Source organism: Pseudophryne corroboree, unplaced genomic scaffold (assembly GCF_028390025.1).
Source record: "Pseudophryne corroboree isolate aPseCor3 unplaced genomic scaffold, aPseCor3.hap2 scaffold_412, whole genome shotgun sequence".
NCBI classification, from domain to species: Eukaryota; Metazoa; Chordata; class Amphibia; order Anura; family Myobatrachidae; genus Pseudophryne; species Pseudophryne corroboree.
The window spans coordinates 286,219-299,091 of NW_026970046.1; the positions used below are offsets into that span (position 1 = coordinate 286,219).

General features: G+C 46.7%; 2 non-coding genes across 2 annotated transcripts; both read left to right on the plus strand.

The window, feature by feature from the left end:
* Nucleotides 1-48: 48 nt before the first annotated feature.
* LOC135025103 (U1 spliceosomal RNA) lies at nt 49-212 on the plus strand. Its single transcript, XR_010221909.1, has one exon. It is a non-coding gene; the product is annotated as a U1 spliceosomal RNA (small nuclear RNA).
* A 152-nt stretch (nt 213-364) lies between these two features.
* LOC135025110 (U1 spliceosomal RNA) lies at nt 365-527 on the plus strand. Its single transcript, XR_010221916.1, has one exon. It is a non-coding gene; the product is annotated as a U1 spliceosomal RNA (small nuclear RNA).
* Nucleotides 528-12,873: the final 12,346 nt, after the last annotated feature.

The following is a 12,873-nucleotide window of genomic DNA, read 5'->3' on the forward strand; positions in this document are numbered from 1 at the left end:
GACAGAGATGTGCCTGAGCAGCGGCCCTCCCTAGCCCTATCCCAAATCATACTTATTTTGCATAGGAGATATCATGGTAATGAAGACTGTTATCCCAGGGTGAGGTTCATTCATTGCATTCTGGGTATGCTGACCCCTGTGATTTCCCCAAATGTGGGAAACTCGACTTCATTATTTGTGGTAGTGGGGGACTGTGTTTGTGCTTTCCTCTGGTCAGCTCTGGTAAAAGTCAGATTTATTTGTCTCAGATCTTCCTCTAGCCTTGTTCTTCTTTCGAGAGTTCCCTTGTGCTGACTCAGTTGGATCTCCTTCACTTGACAGGGAAGTGCCCGAGCAGCGACCCTACCCAGCTCTAGCCCAACTCCTACTTACCTGCCAGGTGAGATACTATGATCATGAAGGTGCTTCTCCCAGGGCAAGGCTCACCCATTGCACTCTGGGTGTGCTGCTCTTGCGATTTCCCCAAATGTGGGAAACTTGACTGCATAATTTGTGTTTCCCCTGGTCGGCTCTCGTATAATTCAGATCTCTTTGTCTCAGGTCTCTCTCCAGCCTAGTTTGCTGTCTGTTTCCACTTCTCTTTTCTTGAGCCGCTCCCTTCTATGCCCTTGTGCACTATCCCAGGATAATTATTGTAGCTGGTCTGCGGGTAACAGCTCTCAGATCCACTTCTAGAAAAAATGCAACAATGTAATTTGAGTGACAAACTGCAGAGATGAACCCTTTCTGTGACTGCTGCACAGGGATCACACAAACTCTATTCATAGGGCTGACTTCACTTAGGGGAGATGTTCTCGCCCCGCAAAGAAGTGCGAGTATATACCGCACTTACGGTACCATTGGATTTACAGATATTTTCTTGCAATACACTATGGGGGTCATTCTGAGTTGATTGCTCGCTAGCAGTTTTTAGCAGCCTTAAAACGGTGGAGTTAACATATCTCACGTGGAAGGTGGTCATGTTATTAGCCTTGGCTTCGGCTAGGCGAGTGTCGGAATTAGCGGCTTTGTCACATAAAAGCCCATATTTGGTGTTCCATGTGGATAGAGCGGAATTGCGGACCCATCCTCAATTCCTACCAAAAGTGGTCTCATCTTTTCATATGAACCAACCTATTGTGGTGCCTTTGGCTACGCGTGACTTGGAGGATTCCGAGTTACTTGATGTGGTCAGGGCTTTGAAAATTTACGTGGCCAGGACGGCTAGAGTCAGGAAAACTGAAGCGCTGTTTGTCCTGTATGCAACCAACAAGATTGGTGCCCCTGCTTCAAAGCAGGCTATTGCTCGCTGGATTTGTAACACGATTCAGCAAGCGCATTCTATGGCTGGATTGCAGTTACCGAAATCGGTCTAGGCCCATTCCACGAGGAAAGTGGGCTCTTCTTGGGCGGCTGCCCGAGGGGTCTCGGCACTACAGCTGTGTCAAGCTGCTACTTGGTCAGGTTCAAACACCTTTTCAAAATACTATAAGTTTGATACCCTGGCTGAGGAGGAACTCATGTTTGCTCAATCGGTGCTGCAGAGTCATCCGCACTCTCCCGCCCATTTTGGAGCTTTGGTATAATCCCCATGTTCCTTACGGAGTCCCCAGCATCCTCTAGGACGTTAGAGAAAATAAGATTTTAAACCTACCGGTAAATCTTTTTCTCGTAGTCCGTAGAGGATGCTGGGCGCCCGTCCCAACTGCGGACTACTTCTGCAATACTTGTATATAGTTATTGCTTCAATAAGGGTTATGTTATAGTTGCATCGGTCCTGCACTGATGCTGCAGTATGTTGTTTTTTCGTACTTATAACTGGGTAGTTTATCACAAGTTATACGGTGTGATTGGTGTGGCTGGTATGAATCTTGCCCTGGATTAACAAAATCCTTTCCTCATACTGTCAGTCTCCTCTGGGCACAGTTTCTCTAACTGTGGCATAGAGGCGCATAGAGGGAGGAGCCAGTGCACACCCAGAACTAAAGTCTTTCTTAAAGTGCCCATGTCTCCTGCGGAGCCCGTCTATCCCCATGGTCCTTACGGAGTCCCCAGCACCCTCTACGGACTACGAGAAAAAGATTTACCGTAGGTTTAAAATCTTATTTTCTACTTTATTCTTTTCTATCCTAGTTTATTACGACCAACTCTCATCCAAGGAGTTTGATATTCTACTACCTGCATGCAATTTAAATTGCTTAAATTGTTTATATGGTTGATTTGTCCTTCACAACCCATAATCTGCAACTTGGATGTACTTGTGTCATTGAAAATCTTATAATAAAAATGTTTATATATTGAAAAAAAAAGTTATAAGACATATGCATTCAATATTTGAAGAAACAAAATAAAATAAAGCTATGTATTGGGTTTCACTAACAAGCACATTGGAAGACTTGACTACTGTTAAAAGACATGTATTACATGGTATAGAGCCACAAACCACAATGTAGTAAAATAAAAACAAACTTACATGTGTATCAAACCTATGTGAGGCTTACATTGATAGTGCAAGATCAACACTCTATCAACTGTGCAAACTAGACTGCACATAAATGCCATAAAATTTATCTGAGATTTTAGTAAATAAGGCCCGTTGCTGTCCGGGTCACACAGCCGTCACGCCCCGCCCCCATACGGTCCGGTCATGTCTGCGTTGTCCTGACTGTGCCCCCAAAATGGCGGCACAACGCCGCTGGCCCGACTCCTCCTGTCCAGTGACCGCCTCTGCCTGTCAATCAGGCAGAGGCGCTCACAGGGCAGAGATGCTGATCGCATCCTGGCATGTGCCGGTGCACTGTGGCACCAGCACACACGCACTTCAGACCTGATCTCCTGTTGTGTGAATATGCACAGCAGGGATCAGGTCTTAATTAGGCCCTATATACAGCTGTCAGTGAAGCAGTAATGTGCTGATGTCAGTGAAGCAGTGATGTGCTGCTGTCAGCGAGGCAGTGATGTGCTGCTGTCAGCGAGGCAGGGATGTGCTGCTATAAGTGAGGCAGGGATGTGCTGCCGTCAATGAGGCAGGGATGTGCTGCCGTCAATGTTGCAGGGATGTGTTGCTGTCAACGTTGCAGGGATGTGCTGCTGTCAGTGAAGCAGGAATGTGCTGCTGCAGTGAGGCAGAGATATGCTGCCCACTATCTCCCTATCACCCCTGCCTGAGTCACACACTTTCCCTGTCACCCCTGCCTCAGTTACCCACTATCTCCCAGTCACCGCTGCCTCAGTCAACCACTATACCTGCGACCCCTGCCTCAGTCACCCACTATCCCTGTCACCCCTGCCTCAGTCACCCACTGTCACCCTATCACCCCTGCTTCAGTCACCCACTATCCCTGTCAACCCTGCCTCAGTCTCTTACTGTCCCTGTCACCCCTGCCACAGTCATCCACTATCTCCCTATCATCCCTGCCTTATTCATTTATTATCCCTGTCACCCACTTTCTTCCCATACTTACCCAACCCCTTCCTATCACCCCTCCCTCAGTAACCCACTATCTCCCTGTCACCCCTGCCTCAGTCAACCACTATCACGGTCACCCCTGCATCAGTCACCCACTATCTCCCAGTCACCCCGGCTTCAGTCACCCACTATCTCCCACTCATACATGCTTCAGTCACCCACTATCTCCCAGTCATCCCTGCCTCAGTCACCTACTGACACCAGTGCAGATATTTCTGCTGCAGCCTCTCCACTCTCCAGCGTGAACGTCCTGACGACTGAGGAAATCCGCTTCCCAGTTGAGGACTCCGGGAATGAACACTGCCGATATTGCTGGCAGATGACGTTCTACCCAACTGAGGATTTTTGATACTTCCAGCTTTGCCATGCAGTTTCGAGTGCCGACTTGATGATTTGTGTACACTACCGTGGTGGCGTTGTCCGATTGTACTTGAACAGGCCTGTTCTGTACTAGAGGCAGGGCCAGTATCAATGAATTGAACACTGCCCACAATTCCAGAATGTTTATCGGGAGGAGAGATTCCTCCCTGGTCCACCGATGGTGAAGGGTCGTCATCACGGCCATGACCTTGGTGAATTTCTGAGGTGCCGTGGCCAAACCAGAAGGCAGGACCTGAAATCCAAAAACTAACCAGGCACAACACTGCTTAGCTTCCAACATCAGATGAGATTGGACATATCCAGTGTGATGCGGCTGTAGATGATTTTTGCTGTTTCTAACTTCTACATCAATGAATAAGTTTCAAAATAGAATGCATCAAGAGAACGGTGTTGGTAGTATAAAACTACCTACAGCACCTGGTATTCCTAGGTGGTCTCACATCCAAGAACAAACCAGGCCTAAGATCAGGTGATATTGGGCATATACAGTGTGGTGTGGCTGTAGATGAGCTTAGTGGTTTCTGTTAGAGTTCTTCTACTTCTAACTACTAGTACATAAATGAATAAGCGGCCGATTTATTAAACCCGGTGAAATTATAATTTGCATGGTGATAAAGTACCAGCCAATCAGCTCCTAATTGCCATGTCACAGGCTGGGTTTGAAAAATGACAGTTAGGAGCTGACTGGCTGGTACTTTATCACCTTGCACTTTATCAGTTCACCAGGCTTAATAGATCTGCCCCAATGTTTCAAAATGGAATGCATCAAGAGAACGGTGTTGGTATTGTAAAAATACACACAGCTCCTGGTATTTCCTGGTGGTCTCCCATCCAAGTACTAAAACCAGGACCAATACTGCTCAGCTTCCATGATCAGGAGAGATTGGGCAAATCCAGTGTGCTGTGGCTGTAGATGAGCTGGTGGTTTCTGTTAGAGCTTTTCTACTTCTAACTTCTGGTACATAAAAGAATACGTGTAAAAATTAAATGTACCAAGAAAAGGGTGTTGGTAGTTTAAAAACACCTAAAGAATCTGATAATACATGGATGGGAGACTGCTTGGTAGTAACAAAGTCCAATACTGCTTTGCTTCAAAGATCAAATGAGATTGGGCATATCCAGTGTGGTGTGGCTTTAGATAAGCTTTGTGGTTTCTGTTAGAGCTCTTCTACTTCTAACTACTGGTACATGGGCCCTCATTCCGAGTTGATCGCTCGGTAATTTTCATCGCATCGCAGTGAAATTCCGCTTAGTACACATGCGCAATATTCGCACTGCGACTGCGCCAAGTAATTTAACAATGAAGATAGTATTTTTACTCACGGCTTTTTCTTCGCTCCGGCGATCGTAGTGTGATTGACAGGAAATGGGTGTTACTGGGCGGAAACACAGCGTTTTATGGGCGTGTGGATCAAAACGCTACCATTTCCGGAAAAAACGCAGGAGTGGCCGGAGAAACGGGGGAGTGTCTGGGCGAACGCTGGGTGTGTTTGTGACGTCAAACCAGGAACGACAAGCACTGAACTGATCGCAGATGCCGAGTAAGTCTGAAGCTACTCTGAAACTGCTAAGTAGTTTGTAATCGCAATATTGCGAATACATCGTTCGCAATTTTAAGAAGCTAAGATTCACTCCCAGTAGGCGGCGGCTTAGCGTGTGTAACTCTGCTAAAATCGCCTTGCGAGCGATCAACTCGGAATGAGGGCCATTAATGAATATGTATAAGGTTGTAGTTTATCCAATATGCCTTTACTACCTTACCTTACCCCCCCCCCCCTCCCCTCCCCTCCTTATTACTTCCTTTGTTCTCTCCTCCTCGTGTGTGCGTTATTTGTTTTCTCATACGTCCTAGAGGATGCTGGGATCACATTAAGAACCATGGGGTATAGACGGGATCCGCAGGAGACATGGGCACTTTAAGACTTTCAAAGGGTGTGAACTGTCTCCTCCCTCTATGCCCCTCCTCCAGACTCCAGTTTTAGAATTGTGCCCAGTGAGACTGGATGCACTACAGGGGAGCTCTACTGAGTTTCTCTGAAAAGACTTATGTTAGTTTTTCTTATTTTCAGGGAGGCTGCTGGCAACAGTCTCCCTGCTTCGTGGGACTTAGGGGAGAGAAGTATGACCAACTTCTAGTGAGTTCAATGGCTCTACTTCTGGCTGACAGGACACCATTAGCTCCTGAGGGTGCTGATCGCTGGGTACGCCTAGATGCCCACTCCCGTAGCCTGCCGTCACCCCCTTACAGAGCCAGAAGTCAGAAGACAGGCGAGTAGCAGAAGAACAGATGGCATTCTGAGGTACCACGCAGCGAGCGGAATGCTGTGCGCCATGCTCCCACACAAACACAGGCACTGCAGGGTGCAGGGCGTGGGGGGGGGCACCCTGGGCAGCATAAATTCCTCACAAAAGGCTGGCAAAAGTGGACATTAGTACCTGAGCACTGTCCTTACCCCACCAGCGTAATTAATTATTTGTTTCTGAGCGGGACAGAAGCGTGCCATTACAGCGGCGGGGCTTCTTCCTCACCTCACCAGCACATCTATAGAGCGTTACAAGTCTATCACTATAGAGTTTATTATTTCCCAGACTGTGTACTTTTGACGCTGGGTTGTGAGCTGAAAAATCCCATTTGTCCCTCTGACAGATTTACTGTAGGTCTATCCCCCATAAGCCTATGTGTCTGTGGGTACTTGGTACATGTGTGTCAACATGTCGGTGGCTGAATGTTTTTCCCAAGAGGAAACTATATTAGGAATGCAGACATATGATGGTGGCCCTGTTGGCACCACCAATAACTGACTGGGTGAAAGTTTCAGTAATATCAGAGTGAGGTTGGATAAATCTGTGTCCCAGACACAGACGTAGAGAAAAGATGTGATGTTCATGGCTATGCTTCTTTTCCCTCAGGCCCAGCAAAAATGTTATTTTGCCCAGTTACTACACACTGATACTGACTCGGATACTGATTCCTATGTCGACCATAATATTTCCTGATTAGATCCAATATTGGCAAGGAGCATTCAGTACATGATTGTGGATATTAAGGACATATTAACATCACCGAGGACCCTGCTGTTCCTGACAAAGGGGTCTATATGTATGTATATATAGATATATAATGAAAGCTGATGTAACGTTCCTCCATCTCTGTTTGAGAAAGTCTGGGCCAGCTCGACAAGATGGTTTCAAATCCCCAAAAGGTTTCCGGTTGTTTATTCATTTCCTGCCGCGGACAGAATAAAGTGGGAGTCACCCCCTGTTCTGCACGGGGCCCTGTCACAAATCCAGCGGATCGTATGCAGGAAGCTACATTATTTCTAGTTATGTAACCACGGGTACATTACTTAGACCTGCCATTACATGCGCATGGGTGAGTAGTAGTATTCAAGAATTGGTCGAATACCTTGTCATCCGATATAGATATCCTGGAGACATGGGATGCTCCTTACGTTGGATCATATCAAGGACACTGCAGCATACTTACGACTGCAAGGGATATAGGACTCTTGAGTTCACGGGCCAATTTCATGGCAGTCTCGGATAGGAGGGCATTGTGGATTCACCAAGGGAATGCTGATGCTGACTCCAAGAAGAAAGGGAGTCTCTTCCCTATGAAGGTGAAGCCTTGTTTGGCGACGGCCTAGTTAATTTGATCTCGGCAGCTCCCGCAGGTAAGTCAACCTTCTTGCCCTATGTTCCCTCTCAACGGATGAAGACGCATCATTATCTAACGCAGTCATTTTGGCCCAATAGATATGCAAGAAGTTAAGATTCTCCTTTCTTTGCAGGTAGAGGAAGGAGAAGAGGGAAGAGGTCTGTAGCCTCTTCAAGATCGCAGGAGCAGAGATCGTCCTCTGCTTCTGCCAAATCCACTGCATGACGCTGGGGCTCTCTTGCAGGAGCCCGCACCAGTGGGGGCACGTCTAAAACACTTCAGTCAGTTCTGGATTAATTTGGACCTGGACTCGTGGGTTTTACAAATAGTGTCCCAAGGGTACAAACTGGGGTTTCAAGACGTTCCCCCTCACCGATTGTTCAAATCGGCCTTAGTCAGCAGGGAGAAGGCTTTTATTCAAGCCTCTTCGCGGTCCCGAAGCCGGACGGCTCAGTCAGACCAATCTTAAATCTGAAATCCCTCAATTTCTACCTAAAGAAATTCAATTTCAAGATGGAATCTCTCAGGGTAGGGATCTCCAGTCCGGAGGAAGGAGATTTCATGGTTTTGGTAAACATAAGGATGCCTACTTACATGTTCCCGTTTAGCCACTGCATCAAGCTACCTGAGGTTTGCAATTCAGGATTGTCATTACCAATTTCAGACGTTGCCGTTTGGTCTGTCCACGGCTCCGAGGATTTTCACCAGGGTGATGGCGGAAATGATGGTTCTCCTTCGCAAGCAAGGAGTCACATTTATCCCGTACTTGGATGATCTCTTGATAAAGGCGAGATCCAGGGACCAGTTGTTGCAAAACATTGCACTCTCCCTGACAGTTCTTCAACAACATGGTTGGCTCCTAAACTTGCCAAAATCGCAGTTGGTCCCAATGACGCGGTTGTTGTTTTTGGGAGTGATACTGGACACAGAAGAGGTTTTCTTCCAGTGGAAAGGCTATGGAGATCCAGAGTCTGGTCAAACAAATTCTGAAACCAGCAAGAGTGTTAATCCATCAATGCATTCGGTTGCTGGGGAAGATGGTTGCGGCCTACGAGGCCATTCAGTTTGGCAGGTTCCATGCTAGAGTGTTCCAGTGGGACCTGTTGGACAAGTGGTCCGGATCCCACCTACACATGCACCGGAGGATAATCCTGTCTTCCAAGACCAGAATATCACTCCATTGGCGGCTGCACAGTTCTCACCTCCTAGAGGGGCGATGGTTCGGGATCCAGGACTGGATCCTAGGGACCACGGATGCAACCCTCCGAGGCTGGGGAGCAGTCACAAAGGGGGAAAACATCCAAGGAAGAATGTCAAGTCGGGAAAGTTGTCTTCACATAAATGTTCTGGAGTTAAGGGCCATTTAACAACTGCAGACACAGTACGCACTGGGACGGGTGCCCAGCATCTTCTACGGACTAAGAGAAAAGGATTTACCGGTAGGTATTAAAATCCTATTTTCTCTAACGTCCTAGAGGATGCTGGGGACTCCGTAAGGACCATGGGGATAGACGGGCTCCGCAGGAGACATGGGCACTTTAAGAAAGACTTTAGTTCTGGGTGTGCAGTGGCTCCTCCCTCTATGCCCCTTCTCCATACCTCAGTTTGATACTGTGCCCAGTGGAAACTGGGTGCTTTTCAGGAGCTCTCCTGAGCTTTCTGACAGAAAGTATTTTGTTAGGTTTTTAATTTTCAGGGAGCACTGCTGGCAACAGACACCCTGCATCAAGGGACTGAGGGGAGAGAAGCAGCCCTACTCTCTGAGTTGCAAGGTCCTGCTTCTTAGGCTACTGGACACCATTAGCTCCAGAGGGATTGGTACGCAGGATCTCACCCTCGCCGTCCGTCCCAGAGCCGCGCCGCCGTCCCCCTCGCAGAGCCGGAAGATAGAAGCCGGGTGAGTATGAGAAGAAAAGAAAGACTTCAGCGGCGGCAGAAGATTTCATGATCTTCACTGAAGTAACGCACAGCACTGCAGCTGTGCGCCATTGCTCCCATACACCTCATATACTCTGGTCACTGTAAGGGTGCAGGGCGCAGGGGGGGCGCCCTGGGCAGCAATATAAACCTCTTTTTGCCAAAAATATAACAAATATACAGCTGGGCACTGTATATATGTATGAGCCCCCGCCAATTTTACAGTTTAAGCGGGACAGAAGCCCGCCGCCGAGGGGGCGGGGCTTCTCCCTCAGTACTCACCAGCGCCATTTTTTCTCCACAGTACCGCTGAGGAAGCTCCCCAGACTCTCCCCTGCTGAAACCACGGTAGACAAGAGGGTTGAAAAGAGGGGGGGGGGCACATAATTCGGCGCAAATTACATACAGCAGCACCACTGAGCAAACATTAAGTTACTGTGTTATTCCTGGGTTATATAGCGCTGGGGTGTGTGCTCATGTGCTGGCATACTCTCTCTCTCTGTCTCTCCAAAGGGCCTTGTGGGGAAACTGTCTTCAGAAAAAGCATTCCCTGTGTGTGTGGTGTGTCGGTACACGTGTGTCGACATGTCTGAGGAAGAAGGCTATATTAGATAGGAGCGGGAGCAAATTAATGTGGTGTCTCCGCCGACAGCTGATTGGATGGATATGTGGAATGTTTTAAATGCTAGTGTAAACTAGTGATGAGCGGGTTCGGTTTCTCGGAATCCGAACCCGCCGAACTTCAGCTTTTTTTACACGGGGCCGAGCAGGCTCGGATCCTCCCGCCTTGCTCGGTTAACCCGAGCGCGCCCGAACGTCATCATCCCGCTGTCGGATTCTCGCGAGCCTCGGATTCTATCGCGAGACTCGGATTCTATATAAGGAGCCGCACGTCGCCGCCATTTTCACACGTGCATTGAGATTGATAGGGAGAGGACGTGGCTGGCGTCCTCTCCGTTTATAGAGAAGAGAGTAGAGAGTTAGAGACACTATTTAGTATTTACTAATTTTGGGGAGCATATTAGGACTGGAGTACTACTACTTGCTGATAGTGTGACCAGTGACCATTGACCACCAGTTTAATTAATCCGTTCTCTGCCTGAAAAAAAACGATACACAGTGTGACACAGTCACATACCATATCTGTGCTCAGCCTCAGTGTGCTGCATCATCATATGTAATACAGGTTGAGTATCCCTTATCCAAAATGCTTGGGACCAGAGGTATTTTGGATATCGGATTTTTCCGTATTTTGGAATAATTAGATACCATAATGAGATATCATGGTGATGGGACCTAAATCTAAGCACAGAATGCATTTATGTATCATATACACCTTATACAAACAGCCTGAAGGTAATTTTAGCCAATATTTTTTATAACTTTGTGCATTAAACAAAGTGTGTGTACATACACACAATTCATTTATGTTTCATATACACCTTATATACACAGCCTGAAGGTCATTTAATACAATATTATTAATAACTTTGTGTATTAAACAAAGTTTGTGTACATTGAGCCATCAAAAAACAAAGATTTCACTATCTCAGTCTCACTCAAAAAAGTCCGTATTTCGGAATATTCCGTATTTCGGAATATATGGATATGGGATACTCAACCTGTACTGTATATCTGACTGTGCTGAGTGCTCACTGCTCACACAGCTTAATTGTGGGGGAGACTGGGGAGCAGTTAGAGCAGGAGTACATAAATAATATATTTTAAGTACAGTGCACACTTTTGCTGCCAGAGTGCCACACTGCCAGTGTGACTGACCAGTGACCACACTGACCACCAGTATATTGTGATTGCCTGCTTAGGACGGAGTACTACTTGCTGATAGTGTGACCAGTGACCAGTGACCACCACCAGTTTAATTAATCCGTTCTCTGCCTGAAAAAAAACGATACACAGTGTGACACAGTCACATACCATATCTGTGCTCAGCCCAGTGTGCTGCATCATATGTAATACTGTATATCATTATCTGACTGTGCTGAGTGCTCACTGCTCACACAGCTTAATTGTGGGGGAGACTGGCGAGAAGTTATAGCAGGAGTACATATTTTAAGTACAGTGCACACTTTTGCTGCCAGAGTGCCACTGCCAGTGTGACTGACCAGTGACCACTGACCACCAGTATATTGTGATTGTCTGCTGACCACCAGTATATTGTGATTGTCTGCCTGAAAAAGTTAAACACTCGTCGTGTGGTGTTTTTATAAACGCATTCTGCAGACAGTGTCCAGCAGGTCCGTCATTACATAATATATACCTGTCCGGCTGCAGTACTAGTGTGATATATATATATATATATATATTAATTTTATCTCATTATCATCCAGTCTATATTAGCAGCAGACACAGTACGGTAGTCCACGGCTGTAGCTACCTCTGTGTCGGCAGTCGCTCGTCCATCCATAATTGTATACCACCTACCCGTGGTTTTTTTTCTTTCTATCTTCTTGATACTAGTAGCTTACTTTAGGAGTCTGCAGTGCTGACAGACAGTGTCCAGCAGGTCCGTCATTATATAATATATACCTGTCCGGCTGCAGTACTAGTGTGATATATATATATATATATTTTAATTTTATCTCATTATCATCCAGTCTATATTAGCAGCAGACACAGTACGGTAGTCCACGGCTGTAGCTACCTCTGTGTCGGCAGTCGCTCGTCCATCCATAATTGTATACCACCTACCCGTGGTTTTTTTTTTTCCTATCTTCTTGATACTAGTAGCTTACTTTAGGAGTCTGCAGTGCTGACAGACAGTGTCCAGCAGGTCCGTCATTACATAATATATACCTGTCCGGCTGCAGTACTAGTCTGATATATATATATATATATTTTAATTTTATCTCATTATCATCCAGTCTATATTAGCAGCAGACACAGTACGGTAGTCCACGGCTGTAGCTACCTCTGTGTCGGCAGTCGCTCGTCATCCATAAGTATACTAGTATCCATCCATCTCCATTGTTTACCTGAGGTGCCTTTTAGTTGTGCCTATTAAAATATGGAGAACAAAAATGTTGAGGTTCCAAAAATAGGGAAAGATCAAGATCGACTTCCACCTCGTGCTGAAGCTGCTGCCACTAGTCATGGCCGAGACGATGAAATTCCATCGACGTCGTCTGCCAAGGCCGATGCCCAATGTCATAGTACAGAGCATGTAAAATCCAAAACACCAAATATCAGTAAAAAAAGGACTCAAAAATCTAAAATAAAATTGTCGGAGGAGAAGCGTAAACTTGCCAATATGCCATTTACCACACGGAGTGGCAAGGAACGGCTGAGGCCCTGGCCTATGTTCATGGCTAGTGGTTCAGCTTCACATGAGGATGGAAGCACTCAGCCTCTCGCTAGAAAAATTAAAAGACTCAAGCTGGCAAAAGCACAGCAAAGAACTGTGCGTTCTTCGAAATCCCAAATCCACAAGGAGAGTCCAATTGTGTCGGTT